This window comes from Zingiber officinale, chromosome 7A (assembly GCF_018446385.1).
Source record: "Zingiber officinale cultivar Zhangliang chromosome 7A, Zo_v1.1, whole genome shotgun sequence".
Lineage (NCBI taxonomy): Eukaryota > Viridiplantae > Streptophyta > Magnoliopsida > Zingiberales > Zingiberaceae > Zingiber > Zingiber officinale.
In genome coordinates, this window is record NC_055998.1 from 13158350 (window position 1) to 13170412 (window position 12063).

Genomic DNA, 12063 nt, shown 5'->3' on the forward strand with positions numbered 1-12063 from the left:
GAGGGATCTCTAACGTGGTACACGCTGCGTCACACTACCCATGAGCGGACCAACGGAGCACCGGAAGAGCCAAACTGACGTGCTACCACGCTGTGTCCCGCTACCCATGAGCGTCACAACGGAGCACCGAACAGTGATGAAACTGGCAATGTGCTCGACAATAAAGGAGCAATCAATCACTCAGCATGCAATCATGCGAATGGTGCATGTCACTAAACATGATAATATACTAAACCAATCTCTGGATATATCATAATGTGCACCAAACCGAATGAATCATATCAAGGTATCTGATCCTATAAGGTATCAAACCTAGGTCCTGACATGGTAAAATATGGTTATATCACTACCCATGAGCATGTGGAATCAGGTACATATCCATACAAGATGTAAACAAACAATCAATCAACAGGTAGCAAGTATTAGGCAGTGATTAACCGAAACAAGTAAGAAACACAATTAATGCATCTTGTTAATTTAATTACTAAGCATATCAAAGACAATAAGTCAAAAGTACCCGCCTCCGATAAGAAAAGTCCAAATCTGACTCCGAGATACTCGTCTCGCGTCACAGTCCTGTGTCACCAATACATATACGATTATTTAGCTAAATGCTTATAAATAGCTAAATAAATTCTTTAACCCTAAATTAAATCTAACAATTGACTAGGGTTAATTGTCTTAACCCTCGTTCCATTTTAAACCAAACTAATCTACATCAAGGATCCATTACCCATAAACAATTATAAGATCCAAATCTAGATAACCAAATAAATCTACACAAACCTAATGATCAAATAATTATCAATTAATTATGTGTCAACTTATACTTCATCACACATATATTCAATCACCTAATCCTTACCTTAATCTGAAGCCCCCTATTGATGCTGGAAATTTGTTGCCTAAGTCACAGCGAAGTTGCTGCCGGGAACCCTGTGTTTCTGTGGCAGCAACACAAAGAAACTTCTCAACCATCAAAACAGCAAGCACAGTAACTAGGGCATGATGACAAATCAATAGAGCAAGGTTATTGAGGCTGGCTTACCCTCAAATCAACAGTTCCTTCTTCGACGATTGGTCCCAGCGGCTGTTGAATACTGGCTAGAGTTACACTGGCGATAACAACTAGAAAAACTGAGGAAGAAGACTTGGTTCGGAGCTAGGGCACGGTCAAGTGGAGGAGGTCGACGCTGAGGTCGAAAGACAGCGGCGTCGGCAGGCACAGTGATGGTGGCAGCTGGCGCTAGGGCACAACTCAGCGTCGATAGGCAGAGATCAGGCTCGGAGAAGAGGAGGCAGTAGCGTCGCGGCACAGAGGAGGTCGACGGCTTGATCGGCACTGCTCGGGCTTTGGCCGGTGGTAAGAAGAAAGGAGATGGGTCGGCGGCGTCGCGAGCCCAAAGGGGAGGAGGAGTTGGCGCCAATTCAGAGTCAAGGAAGAAGAAGAAGCTTCGGCAGTGGCGAGAAGAAGCAAGAATAAGAAGTGGCCGAGGGGTTTTGTGCACTCGGGGAGGAGGAACCGCCGGCCGGCGGTTAGGGCAGAGAGGAGGAGATGGCTCGGGCGGCGTCGGGGAGAAAAGAGAGCACGGCGAGAATGAGAAGAAATAAAAAGAGAATAAGAAAATAAATAAGAAAAGGAAAAAAAAGAGATAAATAAATAAATCTTTTCCTCTCTTAAATGGGTAGCCCAAACAGGTTTTCTCGAGGCCCCGTTTTTATCCCCGTGAACTCGTCCATACGAGCTCCGAAAATTTCCCGAAAAATGTCCAAAAATTTCAGAAAATTCCCTTATTAATATTCGCCTATTTCCGGTATTTTACATTCTCCCCCACTAATAAAAATTTGGTCCCCAAATTTCAATATCTACCATCAGCAAGTACTAGTAACAGATAATAGAGTATAAATGCTGAACGGTAAATAAATCACATACCTCAAGTGAAAAGATGGGGATATCGAGCTCGGATAGTATCCTCGAGCTCCCAAGTAGCCTCCTCGTCCGAATGATGCTGCCATCCGACTTTAACTAGTCGGATAGTCTTGTTCCGCAACTGACGCTCTTTCCGGTCGAGAATCCGTACCGGAACCTCCTCATATGTAATGTCAGGCTGGACAGGAACTGGAATATCTGCCAGCACATGCGTCGGATCGGGTACATATCTCCTCAGCATGGATACATGAAATACATCGTGAACGCCTGACAGGGATGGTGGTAGTGCCAGTCGGTAAGCTACTGCTCCGATCCTCTCCAATATCTCGAAAGGACCAATATACCGCAGAGCTAGCTTACCTCTGAGGCCAAATCTCTTCACCCCTTTCGTGGGTGAAACTCGCAGAAATACATGGTCGCCCACAGAGAACTCTAGTGGTCTGCGTCTCCGATCAGCATAACTCTTCTGGCGATCCTGCGCCTCTGACATCCTCCGTCTGATAGTACGGACCAACTCTGCATCCTGCTGAACTCTATGAGGTCCCAACAACTGGGCCTCTCCAACCTCATCCCAAAGGACGGGTGTCCGACAAGGTCTACCATACAACGCCTCAAACGGTGCCATCTGGATAGCCGAATAGAAGCTGTTGTTGTAGGCAAACTCTACCAACGGCAGATGGTCCTCCCAACTGCCTCCGAAATCCATAGCACATGACCTCAGCATGTCCTCTAAAGTCTGAATGGTCCGCTCTGACTGTCCATCTGTCTGTGGATGGAAGGCTGTACTGAAACGGAGCTGTGTGCCCAAGGCCTGCTGCAGACTCTGCCAGAAACGAGACGTGAACCGTGGATCTCTATCCGAAATGATACTCAGTGGAACACAATGTAGTCTGATAATCTCTCGACAATACAAATCTGCTAATCGATCCAGGGGATCAATCCTCCGAATCGCTAAAAAAATGCGCGGATTTGGTTAATCGATCAACGATTACCCAAATCGCGTCATGACCTCGTCGTGTCCTCGGCAATCCTACCACAAAGTCCATGGTAATGTGATCCCACTTCCACTCAGGAATAGGAATCCGCTGAAGTAACCCTGCAGGTCTCTGGTGCTCAGCCTTCACCTGCTAACAAACAAGACATCTAGCTACGAAATCCGCGATGTCCTTCTTCATGCCGTTCCACCAATAGGAACGTCTCAAGTCTCGATACATACGGGTTCCGCCTGGATGAATCGCAAATCGAGAACGGTATGCCTCCTGAAGTAGCTCCTGTAAGACCGGATGAGACTGAGGTACGCATAATCGGTCTCGGAAGTATATAATACCCTCCTCGTCTCGTGTAAACTCGGTCTGCTGTCCGAAAGCTATTTGACTGCTAATAAACTGCAAATGCTGATCACTGGCCTGTGCCTCTCGGATCCTCGTCCTGATCGATGACTGAGCAACCATGGTAACCAGAATACCCTGCTCTGTCGGTCCCTGCTCCTCCAGGCCTAACTCAGAAAAACTCTGAATCAAATCCGTAACCGAAATCCGGTGGCAAGCTAAAGTCCCTCTGGACTTCCTGCTGAGCGCATCGGCAAGCACATTAGCTTTTCCCGGGTGGTAGCTAATGGTACAATCGTAGTCCTTCAGAAACTTCATCCATCTCCTCTGTCGGAGATTAAGTTCCTTCTGAGTGAAAATATATTTGAGACTCTTATGATCAGTGAGAATCTCAAATGTGATACCGTATAAATGATGACGCCAAAGCTTCAGAGCAAAGATGATGGCAGCTAACTCCAAGTCATGAACTGGGTAGTTCTTCTCATGCTCCTTCAGCTGACGAGAAGCATAAGAGACTACCCTGCCGTGCTGCATCAGAACAGCGCCCAAACTCTGTAGAGACGCGTCGGTGTAAAGTACAAATCCATGAGCCGACACTAATCTCCGCTCAGCTCCTGAAGCCGGTCTCGCAATCCTCGGACCATACGAACTTCACGCCTTTCCGGGTAAGACGTGTCGGTGGCATAGCAATACGCGAGAAGCCCTCGACAAAGCGTCGGTAATATCCGCCAATCCTGCGGATCTCTGAATCGACTTGGTGCTCCCAACCGGTGATGACCTCGATCTTCCGAGGATCAATGAAATACCTGCTAGAAACCACGTGTCCCGGAAAACCAGCGAGGATAACGGAATGCACACTTGCGAACTTCTCGGTGATGTCGTCGAAGAATCTCCAAGATCGTGCGAAGATGCATGCTCCTCGGAACGAGAGTAGACCAATATGTCATCAATGAAAACGATAACAAACTGATCCAGATACTCTAGAAAGATGCGGTTCATCAACTCCATAAACACCGCTGGAGCATTGGTAAGCCCAAATGGCATTACCAAAAACTCATAATGACCGTATCTGGTACGGAAAGCTGTCTTCTGGATATCAGAATCTCTGACTCTTAACTGATGATATCCTGATCGCAGATAAATCTTAGAATACACTGATGTACCTCTGAGCTGATCAAACAAATCCTCGATCCGTGGTAATGGATATTTATTTCTGACAGTCACTGAATTCAGCTGCCTGTAGTCAATACATAACCTCATGGTGCCGTCTTTCTTCTTGACAAATAGAACTGGAGAACCCCATGGTGAAACACTAGGGCGAATGAATCCTCTGTCTAAAAGCTCCTGGAGTTGAACCTTCAGCTCGTTCAACTCTTTTGGTGCCATACGATACGGAGCTTTCGATGTCGGCCCGGTTCCCGGAATCAGCTCAATAGCGAACTCCACTGGCCTTCTGGGAGGCAAACCTGGCAGCTCCTCTGGAAATACATCTGGGTACTCCCGGACTACAGGAACATCGGAGAGCTGCGAACTACTACTGTCCTCAGTACTGATCAACGATAACAGAAAACCATGACAACCGTGAGACAGCAGCTTCTGCGCCTGAATCGCCGAAATAATCGAGATGCCGTCGTCTCTGATGCCAGTGAAACTCCACGAGGGTTGGTTCGGAGGCTGGAAGGTGACCACCCTCGTCTGGCAATCAACGGTAGCATGATATATTGACAGCCAATCCATGCCAAGTATGACATCAAACTCGACCATCTCCAATACTAGAAGATCTACCGTATCATGTTGCCAAAGTCTAACGGGCAACCTTTGATCTCCTGGGTGACTTCTAAAGTATCACCGGACGGTAGCGAGACAGTCAATCGCTGGGGTCTGCAAGTGGGTAATCTACCAATCTCCCGCATAAAGGTACGGGATATAAAAGAGTGTGAACTACCAGTATCAATCAAAATATCAGCGGAGAATGCATAAATGGAAATCATACCGCGGAAAACGGATCCGTCGGCTCGCTGCGCATCCTCCCTGGTAATCGCATGAACTCGTCCAGTCTCTGGCGGAGGAGGAGGAGGTAACGCTGCCAGCGGCTGCTGCGGCTGGGCAGAAGCCTGCCACTGAGGCGGTGCTGGATAATGAGCCAGAGAAGACTGAGAGGATGGTGACTGATACTGTACTGCCCCTGAGTCGGATAATAAGATCCTGGAACAAAACTCTGGGGTGCTACAGAAGCACTGGAGTACTCCTGTCCAAGCATGCCAAATGCTGCTGCGGAGGGAGCTGCTCCCTGCTGACGCTGTGAGGGTGTGAATCTCCGCCCTCCTCGTCGAGACACTGACTGACTAGACTGTCCCCTCTGCTCTGACCCTCCGGAAGCCGTGTGCTGAGCCTTCAGCTGACAATCTCGGCTCTGGTGCCCAGGCAGTTTGCAATAAAAGCAAACTGACTGTTCTAGAGTGCAGGCTGAAGTGATGTGGTCTCTGGAACCACATCGGAAACACTGTATATCGCTGGTGGATTGTTTCCGATCCTGCCGAGGAGACCGGAAACGTCCTGAGAAAGACTGTCCTGACTTCTGAGGCCTACGAGAAACCCCAGAAGAACTCTGACCTGATCGTCTGCGACTATGCTGTCCTGTCGCCTGTGTCTGCTGGACCTGCTCTGATGTCTGACCCGTATGCTTTCTTTTCCTGTCCGGATATGCTGTCTGCCGAGCTAACTCTATCATCAGAGCTCAATTCAAAGCATCAGAGTAAGATGTAATCCCTAATCCGGCAAGCTGTACATGCAGATAATCATCCAATCCCTGTATAAACTGCATCATGCGAATTCTGTCCTCCGCAACTAACTCTGGACAAAACTGAGCCAACCGGAGAAATTCAGTATTATACTCGGTCACTGAGCGATTATTCTGCCTCAGACTCATAAAATCCTGTCGGCGAGCCATCTGATAGGACAGCGGAAAGAAACGGCTCTCAAAAGCCTCTCTGAACCTGGTCCATGTGACGTTGCGCTCACCAATAATAGCACGCTGAGTAACCCACCAGACATTTGCTTCATCCCGTAAATGGTAAGCAGCCAGCTCTGCTTTCTCCCACTCGGAGCAAGCCATATAGAAGAAAGTCTGCTCCATAGTCTCTATCCATGACAGAGCCATACTCGGATCGAGATCCCCGTGGAAAAGAGTGAAACGAGTCTTCATCGACTCAGCCAGTGCTGGAATCCTAGCTCTTGCAGCGACAATATCAGTGAGCTGTGTCGGGATGGCTGCAGGAACTGGCGGAAACACTGGAGCTGATACTACAGGTGGTACCGCGGAATAAACCGGAGGAGGAACTCCCGGTGCTGCTGTATATACCGGAGCATAAGCCGTCGGTGGTACTGTCTGGGGAACAAAAGTGGTGGCAACTGGAGGTACGGTGGGAAAAGGTACCGTATGTGGAGCAGCTGCTGCTACTGTAGGCACTGGGGGTACAAGTGCCACTGGTGTCGGGTACACTGTAGGTCCAAGTGGCGGTGGTACTGAATACGCCGTAGGCTGCGCTGGAGCAGATGTCGGGTACACCAATGGTACCCCTGATGGTACTGTAAACAGGGTAGGCGTGGATACCGTCGGTGTGGCCAAAATAGGTATCTCTACAGGAGCTATCGGGATTTGAGAGCCCGATGCTCCCGCTGCATCCTGAGTCTGTCCCTGACTGACAGGCTCACTAACAGTGGGCATCTCTGGCATATCCAGAGATCCCGTGGTTCTCGCACGTGGTCGTCCAGCACCACGTCTCGCAGCAATACGAGTAGATCGTCTCATATCTGTTAAATTAAATTACAGATATCAATACCAATATAACCAACATAAAATAACAACATACCTATTTGCCGCCTGGAGATGTTCCGTCGCTGTCCAGTCCCCAATTTGACCTCATAATTCCGAATCACCGGAAATCCAAATAAATCCGAAATGGAAATCCGAAACATAACCATATCGAAAATCCGATAATGCCCGGTTTGACTCGCAAACCTGGCTAACCCAAATATCGAATACCAAACAACCCAGTATCCGATAAACTCAAACACCAAAAGAGGTATCATAAACCGCTCCGATACCAAATAAATTGGTATCGAATAATTCGAAAATCCAAAATACGAAACAAAAGATCGAAACCTCGCTCCGATACCACTAAATTGTCACGTCCCCAAAGAGTCTCTGCCAGAAAAAAATTCCCCTGTCCGGCGGACAATCAAAATTTTCTACAAGCACTAAATACTCACCACAGAAGGCTGGAATAATAACAAGAATAAAATCAATCACCACGCAGTTTATATATGTATTCAGCCTCTACCACGCAGTTAATAAAATAAACAACATAGTAATACTCTGACTCGAAATCAACCCTACTCAACTACACTCGTAAAGCCCAAATCCGATTTTTCTTACCTCTTCTGCCGTCCAGGCAGGCATGTAGTAGAGTAAATCCAAATCATACTAAAAGTCCATCCAACGGAAAGATTCCATACAATATCCATATGTAAGTCCAAAACAAAACTAAAATAAAGTCTGATAGCGAAAAGCTAAAATGAAACAACTCAAAAACCAGCAGCGGAGTAGCACTACGTGCAGTGGGGACTAGCGACTGGAACTCCCTCCTGACAGCATCAACCTGAAAATAACAACAATGGAGGCGGGGTGAGTCCAACACTCAGCAGGTACAGTTGATATGCAAAGTAAAGAAATAACACCTAGCACTAATCATGCGTACAGTCTCCTGATAAAGATAAAGGTAACTACAAACTGAAGAAGACAGGAGAGAATCTGTACTAACCAGGACCCGGTAAAAGGACAAACAGTCCGAAAGGTATAGAAGACCTGTATGCATGTCAATCAAGGTATCCAAGCAATGTGCAGCATATAAGTGCAACAAACACAAACACAAACAATAAATGCATCATGCATATGATGCCAATGTCATGGTCACCCTGACGCCAGTCAGCCGACTTACATCAACAGTGGGACCGAGTGGGTAGGGCTGTGACAACCGTGCACTCTGCAACACTACTCCTGATGAGTGATCGATGGACGGGATGCTGTCGGAGTACATACGTACTCCTACCCCAAATCATAAATGGGGGAGCGCAATGCTCTCAACTCCCGGTACGCTGTGACGGGGAGGGATCTCTAACGTGCTACACGCTGCGTCACACTACCCATGAGTGGACCAACGGAGCACCGGAAGAGCCAAACTGACGTGCTACCACGCTGTGTCCCGCTACCCATGAGCGTCACAACGGAGCACCGAACAGTGATGAAACTGGCAAAGTGCTCGACAATAAATGAGCAATCAATCACTGAGCATGCCACTACAACAAAAATCACTTTTCGCAGCGCGCTATTAACAGCGTACATTAAAAGCATGCCGTTAATAGTATTATTAACGGCGTGCATGTTGATGTGAGCTGTTAATAATATGAACGTTGAAATAAAAAAAGGTTTTAACAGCGCGCATTAAAAGCACGCTGTTAATAATATATTATTAACGGCATGCATGTTAATGTATGCTGCGAATAGTTAATAATAATAACAGCGTGCAAAAGTAGCATGCTGTTAATGTTAATATGATAAGTTATTATTAACCGTGTAAGAAACAGTAATATAATCAATTTTATATTTTTTTTACCTTGTGTAATATTAATTCCACTTTCTCATAATTATTGTTTCCTTTTATTCTTTAATTTTCGATTCCCAAACTCTTCGCACATCCCTTGTTTGGAATACCCAAATCAAAGAGGGAGTTAGATTAATTCCATTTAATCTAAATTCCCTAAGTATATACTCTTGACCTAGGTTTAATTGTCGAACCCTTTCCCTTCTTCCCGATTTCTTCCCCCTTCGCGCGCGAGCTCTCTTCGTACCGAGCCTCATCGGCGATTAGCTATGTTGCTCGCCTCTCGGTGGCGCCGGCATAGAGCACACCGGAGATTCGAGGAGGAAAGTTACCGATCCTTCCTCTCTCTCCTCTCTCGATATTTCTCTCTCGTGCGCAGACGATCCGACGCTGACGGAGAGGCTTTTCCATTGCGATTTCGCCTTCACGTGTCGTCGGAGAGAACGTGGCGTTGGATCTCGACGGTATTGGCCATCTCCGACTGAGAGGTCGTCTTCTCGGCGATTTCTTGTTCGCTGTCGGCAGCAGCTCGTTGTCTAGGGCACGGCGAGGGGGGTTGACTCGCCTCCCCAGCCGATCGATCATCTCCTCCTCCATCTGTTCGCTGGGGATTGATCGGTATCTCCACTCTTGCTGGATTGGATCGGGCGACAGCATTGGAGGCGACCGATCAAAGTAAGCTTCATTCGAAATTGTGTGATTTCAAAGATCTTGCCCCTTTGTGATGTTCTTCTTGATCTGGACTTAAGGGGATTCACCGGATCAAGGTATTGGTGGATTTCCCCTGCCGTCGATCACTACGTCTCCACTTCTTGCGGCTGTTGGAGGTCTCGGTGAAGAAGTGAGGGTTTGTTGAGGTGAGTTTGTACTGTGGATTAGGTTTTCTGCAACTCCTTTGCTGTATATTTCATTTTTTGGATTGATACTTAGAAGAGTTGGTGTATGGTTGACTATTGTAGTTTCCGGACAGTGGAGTGTAGCACTGTTAGGTACTGGAATTGGCTACCCTATCTCAAGGTGAGTGTATTTCAGTGATGCACTTCTGATTCTTAGTAGTATGTTACACAATTAGGTTTTTATGGGTTGTAGGGTTTTCTTCTTACTTAGATATATTAGCAAATATTGTTGAATCCATGTTGATATTAGATTAGGGATTTGGGATTGGAAACTATGGATATGGGTGAGAATTTAAAGGTGAATTATGTTGGAGTTTGTGATTGATCGTGGTTTGATGATTTGGTTGATAGGTTGACTGGATGATTATTGAATTGAGAGGTATTGTTAAGATGTTGGATAAAATTGAATTATGTGCTAAAACCTAATTTTAATAATTTTTTTATTCTTCTCATTTATTTAGAAGCATCATGTGTAACTTCATGTGCAATAATTTTCCTATGTTTCTGATTTATTTTTATTTTGCTTCATGAGATGCTATAGATGAGACCACTTATATCACTTAATTTGTTTTCAGTATTTTATATTTTAATCAAATTCGAAAAATTCTTAATTACATTGTATTTTCATGCATTAATCTTAGCAAAAAAATATTTGTTAATTTGCATATATGCTTGCGTAGTTGTAATTGCATTATTTATCAATTGTGTCAATATTACTTTAACATGACAGTAAATACAATATTGAAATTTAATATTTTCTTAGTTTAAAAAATAACGATGTAGAAATCAGTTTTTATATTTAAGATTTTTATTGATTAAGTAATGTTTTGTTTATACAAATGTTAGGAATATTTTGGGAAAGAAAATTAAGCTCAGGGTAGAGTGTGTGGCATGGGCTTTGGAGTTATGCCATCGAAAGTTGGAGCTTCTGTGCAAACAAGTGGAACTGTTCAACAACTTCAAACTATAGTACAGAACGAAAGTTTGGTAAATAATATATATACAATAAGTTTGGTATATAAACTTAATTGTTTTCAAATTATCATGATGATATTACTTAATACAATTGTGTTGTTAAATTATATTGCAAGTTGTGGCATTTGTAGTGGTGTTGGGAATGAATTTGGCAGCAACAGTGATATCAATATTGGTGCCAACAAAAGTGGTGATTTTGGTGATATTTCTCAGGTAATTAAAATTATGTATTTTTTTAACCATAAATTTATTATAATTGCTAGACATGATTGAATTAATAACCTTGTATTGTTTATTTATAGTCAAATTTGAAGAATATGAGTCATGGAGATATCCCTATTAATGCTAAATGTAAGATGCTTCATTAGTGTGTTGATGAACTAATTGTTGCTGAAGGTCAAATTGCATCCACAGATCCAATTACAAAAGTGCATCACGTTATTCTTGGTGGATCATGTTGGAAAGTTTGGGTTGACATGGTTTTGGTAGAAAAAAGTGGACCTAATTCGACCAAATGATGAAATGTAGTTTCTAGATGATGCAATAGGAAGTACGGTCGCATGGTTATCTAAATTTATAGTACTTGTCTGATTGATACATATTCTACTTGTTTGTGATCATTGGATTTTAATCGAAGTTTGTAATAGCTACTCTTGGATCTTAAAATTGTTTTTTGGTATAATGAAATGACTTTTATTAATTGTGTGCGGATTGGATTTGTATTTAATTTATTGTGAAATGTTTATTGATTGTTTTAGCATAATGAAATTATTTTGTTTTATATTCATTAGACTATCTGCGGCGCGCATTGCGTACTGTAGAAAATAGTATCTGAAGCGCACAATGCACGCCGCGGAAATTACTATCCGCGGCATGCATTGCGTGCCGCGGATATTATTTTCTGCGGTGTGCATTGCGTGCCGCGGATACTATTATCCGCGGCATGCATTGCACGCTGCGGATATTATTTTTTATTTCACGGAAAATACAATCCACAACGCGCAATGCATGCTGCGGATAGTCTTTTCTGCGGCGCGTAATGCGCGCCGCGAATAATATAGGACTTTCAATAGCTTTCAACTGCGCAGCATGCAATGTGCGCTGCGGAAAGTGAATTTGCGCGCTGCGAAAAGTGATTTTTGTTGTAGTGTGCAATCATGCGAATGGTGCATGTCACTAAACATGATAATATACTAAACCAATCTCTGGATATATCATAATGTGCACCAAACCGAATGAATCATATCAAGGTATCTGATCCTATAAGGTAT

At 44.6% G+C, this 12063-nt stretch overlaps 1 long non-coding RNA gene across 1 annotated transcript; it reads right to left on the bottom strand.

The window, feature by feature from the left end:
* Positions 1–523: 523 nt before the first annotated feature.
* Positions 524–1317, bottom strand: LOC121999926. The gene is made up of 3 exons (XR_006116842.1): positions 1049–1317; positions 866–944; positions 524–576 (listed from the first exon to the last, which is right to left on the bottom strand). It is a non-coding gene; the product is annotated as an uncharacterized LOC121999926 (long non-coding RNA).
* Positions 1318–12063: the final 10746 nt, after the last annotated feature.